General features: G+C 36.6%; 1 non-coding gene and 1 pseudogene across 1 annotated transcript; both read right to left on the minus strand.

Moving 5' to 3' along the window:
- Window positions 1–2669: 2669 nt before the first annotated feature.
- Window positions 2670–2776, minus strand: LOC141425997 (U6 spliceosomal RNA). The gene has a single exon (XR_012451111.1). It is a non-coding gene; the product is annotated as a U6 spliceosomal RNA (small nuclear RNA).
- Window positions 2777–6066: 3290 nt separating this feature from the next.
- LOC109680428 (olfactory receptor 10C1-like) lies at window positions 6067–6808 on the minus strand (annotated as a pseudogene).

A 6808-nucleotide genomic window follows, 5' to 3' on the forward strand; every position in this document is an offset into this window, starting at 1 on the left:
ATTTTTTGTAGTATTTTATCTCTGTATTCAGTTTCTGTTAACTCCAGTACTGAAATGCTTAAGTTTTGCTTGGTTTCTTATTTTCTCCTCTTTATGGCATGTGATTTTCTTGCCATATGGAAGAAAAGCAGTAATTATCAAGAAAGATGACTGACAATGAAGAATCAATGAAAAGAACCAATTTTAACAACCCACAGGTTTTATCCTGGGATTTTCTAGCCAGCATCAGCTGGAGATGGTTCTTCTTGTCATCTCTATCTTCTATATTCTGACACTGATGGGGAACACAGTGATCATTCTCATGTCGTTCCTGAACCCCAAATTCTACACACCCGTGTATTTCTTCCTCTGCAATCTTTCCTTTCTGGACCTCTACTTCACAACCAGTATTGTTCCACAGATACTTTGAAATCTCAAGGGCCCTGAGAAGACCTTTGCTGGTTGTGTGACCCAGCTATACATTGCTCTGGGGCTGGTCTCCACAGAGTGTGTCCTCCTGACTGTTGTGGTCTAAGATGACTTCAATTCTATCTGTTCACCTCTGCACTATGGTATTACCATGTACCCAAAGCTTCCCTTGAAACTCACAGCTATGACCCACTCAATAGTTCTGTGAAGTCCACAGTTCATACCACCCTTGTTTTCCAAATTCTTCTCTGCAGTCACTACAAAGTAGATGTTTATGTGCCAGGAGCCTGCCCTGTTTAAAATTGCCTGTGTGGACCCAACTCGCCTGCAAAATGAGCTCTTTATAGCTATTGTGCTACATAGGGTTCTACATCAGGGGATTATTCTAGTATTTTATAGCTACACCGTTAGGGGTATTCACAGGATAAAAATCACCAAATGAAGGAGGAAACATTTGGGCCCTGTGGGTCTCAACTGTTATTTTTGTTGTTGTTCTTTGGGACTATACTATTTGTGTACATTCAACCCAAGAGCAAGGACACACAAAGTCACAGAAAATTCCTCATTCTTTTCTATGTTGAAGTGACACCCTCACTTAATCATTTGATCTATACCTTAAGAAACAATGAAGTTAAATGGAAAATAAAAACTTGCAGCCTCATGCCCACATTATGGAGGAATATGAAACACATACATGCAATATTTCAGATATTGGAGACTTTTAGGTGTTATATAATTATGGTTTCTCTTTCCTTTATAAGGAACATAGATAAATCTCCTAAATAAAAGTAGGTGGAAAATTTCCTTAATGACATCCTTCAGTCATTTTAGATCACTCTTATCCTCCTTTCTGGAAATGTTACTTAATCTCTTTTTTTCAGATAACTCATCAAAATTCTATGAAGAAATAAATATTTATAGGTACATGAGTGTTTATGTGTATTACACACTCATCGATCTTAGAGTTGTTACTCTAGAGACTAATGATATGACTGACACACCTGACAAGCCCATTTTCTCATCATAGAATTAAATCCTCTATCTTACAGCACTACATCTTGGGTCATAACTACTGAGGTTTAAGTTTACTTCCTGTTACTTTTTAGGTCTTACATTGATAGTACCACAGGCAGTGAGTGTGCTGTTTGTAATTTATTTGAAAATATTAGGGCCCACTGAAAAACCACCATCACCTGTGTGTTTGCCTTATTTGCAGATGTTGATTTTTGTTCTTTTCATCAAAGGAATCTTGGATTGAGTATCCAGACATTTTTCTGATCACTCTTACTGCAGAGGAGGCTGTTAAGAGCCATAAGATTTCATATTGATAGATAACTCATTCAAGGTGAAGTTAGCAGTTGAGTGGTTATTTTGAAAATACCATTCTAAAGAAGAAAGGTATCATTTAGTCAGAAGACATTGATAAGTTAACAAATGTATTATTTCTGTTAATCTTATTCACAAAATACAATTTGATTGACATAAGTTAAATATTTATGAATTAAGACAGTCAAGTACTCAATAAGCAGTATGTTTACTTGAATAATTTAAAATATTATAAAGACAAATAATAAATATAAAATTTAATAAACATATTTTCAAACCCACTTGATGGTGGAAAATCTTAATATTTTCCATGTATTCATTATAATTTTCTTTTCTTTTTTTCTTTTATTATTCATATGTGCATACAAGGCTTAGGTCATTTCTCCTCCATGCCCCCACCCCCTCCCTTACCACCCACTCCACCCCCTCCTTCTCCCCCTCACCCCCTCAATACCCAGCAGAAACTATTTTGTCCTTATTTCTAATTTTGTTGTAGAGAGAGTATAAGCCATAATAGGAAGGAACAAGGGTTTTTGCTGGTTGAGATAAGGATAGCTATACAGGGAGTTGACTCACATTAATTTCCTGTGCATGTGTGTTACCTTCTAGGTTAATTCTTTTTGATCTCCCCTTTTCTCTAGTTCCTGGTCCCCTTTTCCTATTGGCCTCAGTTGCTTTTAAGGTATCTGCTTTAGTTTCTCTGCGTTAAGGGCAACAAATGCTAGCTAGTTTTTTTAGGTGTCTTACCTATCCTCACCCCTCCCTTGTGTGCTCTGGCTTTTATCATGTGCTCAAAGTCCAAAGCACAATTGTTGTGCTTGCCCTTGATCTAATGTCCACATATGAGGGAGAATATATGATTTTTGGTCTTTTGGGCCAGGCTACCCTCACTCAAAATGATGTTCTCCCATTCCATCCATTTACCAGCGAATGATAAAAATATGGAACACTTCACGAATTTGCGTGTCATCCTTGTGCAGGGGCCATGCTAATCTTCTCTATATCGTTCCAATTTTAGTATATGTGCTGCCGAAGCGAGCACTTCATTATAATTTTAGTAAACACTTTCTAGTTAGTGTTTTTTCAATCCATATTTTTTTTTAATTTATACCTTTTATTTCATGAATTCATAGGGAGTAGGTTCCAGAAGCTCAGAGTCCTTTCCATTAGTTCTCATAACATATGCTTCTCTGGTTACAGGAAGTCAGTACCTCAGGGAAACACAGGAACTTTGCTCTCTGGCTTATTTCTTTTTCAAACATTTTCCTTCATACATTTATGGAGCTATCTTGAACTGTAGAGTGCTGAATATCCTTAGTAATAATACTTACTCACTCAGCAACATGCTTGCCCTTAACTTGTTTGTTTCTAATAATTCCAACAACATGCTACATTCTTTACTTTTGCCAAGATAATATTGGTGGAGCATTGTTATTTGAACAGTGTATGTTCCTTTGATGTATACACTTCTCATAGTGCATATATGTGGCCATTGAACAACTCTATTTTTTATAAAAGACATATCAAAACTATATTTGGTGCCTCTGCTCTTTCCTTTGTGGTATTGAATTGGTAATTGCTGGCAAATGGAAATTCCTTTGGTAAGTTGTTATTAAAATATCACATCCTTAAAGAGCACAACTCTTAAGAGTAGAGCTCAATGTATTCCACAAAGGAAACTAACACCACTGTTAAGAAACAAAAAACTATAATAAAGTAGAAGTCTACCCTGGGCATCTTTTCAAGTGATAAACATGCCTAGTAATTATTTAGGCATGCCACTGTATGATTTCTATGCTGTTTTAAACTGTTATTTTAAAAATTAATTCAAATTACAAGAAAGTCACAGAAATAGTATAGAGTTTCCATATGCTCAACACCCAGTTACCAAATGTTAACATTCTGTATATCCATAATAGTAATGCTCAAAACCAGGAAATTGACACAGGTACAGCATCACAAATTATTAAACAATAAACCTAATTAGGATTTTTCCACTACTGGCCTTCTTCTATCACAGGAGCCAATCCAGAATTCCAATTTGCATTTAGTTGTTATATATATCTTACTCTGTTCCAATTATTAACAGATGGCACATTAAATCTTTCTTATCTTTAATTATCTTTACACTGTTGAAGAAAATTGGTCTGTTGTTTTGTAGAATGACTGCAAAGTCGAGATATGTCTAATGCTTTCTCCTTATTAAATTGAGGTTTTGAATTTTTAGCCCAAATCCAAATACCACAGAAGTGATATTGTGCCCTTTTTACTTGTCGCAAGAAGGGACTCTGTTATACTTAACCATTTGGCTAAGGAGATGTCCACTGGTCACTCTAAGCTGAGTAGTCATCCTTTGTAACTAATAAACAATGTAGGAAAAGTGCTTTGGAACTACGGAAGTATTTTGTGTCTCATCAAACAATCAGCTAAAGATTTTTCCATCTTTTGGTGAATCTCCATTGCAACAATTATTACTGTGGTGTTAGCACAGTAATTTTATATTTCCTTCATAACATCAACGTTGTTAGCTGGAATTCTTTCTGCTTTTCTTATATAAATACAGACTCATAAATATTTATTTTATCTTGTGGCTCCTAACCCCATACATTCATTGTTTCTTTGTTATTGTTAAAATTGTTTCACATTTGCCCATTAAGAATTTCTTCCTGTAATGTCCTTTGTCTTTTAATGTGCCCCACATGTTCTGAGACTCATCATGTTATTATGAATGAATTCAGAATATTGGGGTGTCTCGAGTGAGATGATACAACTCAGAAATCGATGGGCCAGGCAAAATTCACTTCTGCAGAATAGTGCTCACCAGACAGTCTGGGAAGCAAGCACACTGAGTGGGAAGTCTGTTCAGTTTTTATCTCTAACCCAAGTCTGCCCCTCACACGGATAGATGGATTTGGGTTCACAATCTTCACGACTGGCTAATTTGAAAAGGGGCCACATAGGGTAAGGGGACCTTGAAGCAGGGAGAACAAGAAAATTTCATCTTTAAGCAAGCACTTTGAGATTAAAAACCAGCTCTTTGTTTGACCACAAGAACCTTGCAAGGTCAAGAAACATTTCATGAAGCATGCAGCAGCAATTCCGGGAGGTTAGCTGGCATTTACACAATGATATATTATACAATAACTCCTTTGACAGAAAAGACATGACTTTAGTCGATACTCATACTGTGTTTCTAACACCACAGAATTTTTACATATATTTTGCCTTTTTCTTACTTTAGCCCTAGAATGTATCATTTCTCCAAGGAAATGTGGTGTCTTTTATTAGAGATTGTTAGTTAAAAACATGAGGTGTATTCTTTGTCATTAAAGTGCCATTGTGTCTAGATATTCTTAGCACACACAGGAAATACATGATATTCTAAACCATGCACACACATTTAAGTCATTTCCCTCTCTCTTTTACATATATGTGATAAAATAAATATTTTATATATATATACACATGCACACATACTTACATACATATATAACATATGTATTTGAAATTCTAGCACTATCAATCACCTGGCTAGTGTTCCTTTGCTATAACCTGATAGGAATCATATATTAATGAGGAGAAACTCTTCCAATGCTCATCTTTTGTCTCAATGTGCCAGGGTGAGGTGGGAGAAGACCAGCATGAGTTCTAGAATTAGACAAGTTGTACTAAACACTGCTCCATTTTTACCTATCGTGGGGATGACTTGATCTAATCTCTGGTCTTTGGTTTTGACATGTATAGAATGAGAACAGGAACAGCACACGGAAAGTGTTGAGTATCAAGTTAAACAATACATTTAATAATCTCGAGCTTTCCCTTTTGCAGTCAGAATTAAGAAAATAGTTATTTTTTATGGCTATAGATGTATAAAAAATGACTATTCAGAATATTTAATAATTTTTTATTGTGCTGAGTGGGGGTACATTGTAGCATCCACAAAATTTTTTACAATATAACAAATATATCACACTTGAACTCCCTCCTTCCATCATTCTCCTTTAATCTACCCCCCTGTCCTATTCATAGAATAGTTTCAACAGGTATCATTTTTCTATTTACATACAAGTGTACACAGTATTTTCTCACTAGCTACCCTCCCACAACCTATAGCATGAATTCAGAGATGACTCCAAAATTACAATAATATTCATTAAAGAAACTTTTAAGAAGGCAGATGGAAGAGTCACAGGTTTCTATTTGTTCATTTACTCAGGTTCTTTTCCCATAATTTCCAAAGAACAAATTTGCATGGTTCTCTATTTCTTACCCATGGATCAAAACCTCTCTCTTCCCCAGAGTTCTCTGGAGAGCAGCCATAACTTCCTTGTTCTATAAGCTATAGATGATAGGGTTGAGCACAGATGTCACCACTGTAAAGAGGGCTAGCAGTTTGTCTATTCCTGGTGAGTGGCTAGCCTTGGCTATCAAGTAGGTGGCAGATGCAGAGCCAAAAAAGAGTGTTACTATGAGTAGGTGGCAGGAACATGTAGACAATGCTTTATGGCAGCCCTCAGGTGATGGAATGACCAATACTTTAGCTAGAATTCTGCCATAGGAAGCAATAATCATAAAAAATGGTCTAGAAAGGACTGCTGCCACAAAGACAGCAGCCTCATTATGGGAAGTATTCCCACAGGCAAGTTTGAGAATAGGAGGGAGATCACAGAAGGGGTCTATCTCACATGGGCCACAGAAATCCAAGAAGAAATATAATTGGTCTGGCCCAAACTTACCACACATCCCACACCCCAAGAAATCATTGCCAATTGGGCAAATACCCCACTACTCATTCGTGTTTCATAGTGAAGTGGGGAGCATATGGTTATGCACTGGTCAAAAATCATGGCTGCCAAAAGACAGCCTTCACTGAGACCAAAGAAAATAAATAAAAAAACATTCATGTAGCATAACCCTCCCGAAAGACCCCTCCGGCTTCACTCACAAGACTCTGTAACATCTTGGATATGACGGAACAAGGGTAGCCAATCTCTAGGAGAGATAAGTTTGCTAGGAAGAAGTACATGGGTGTATGGAGTCTTGTGCTGGTCCAGATGGCAAGGGATATGAGCAT

The sequence above is a fragment of the Castor canadensis genome, chromosome 8 (assembly GCF_047511655.1).
Source record: "Castor canadensis chromosome 8, mCasCan1.hap1v2, whole genome shotgun sequence".
Lineage (NCBI taxonomy): Eukaryota > Metazoa > Chordata > Mammalia > Rodentia > Castoridae > Castor > Castor canadensis.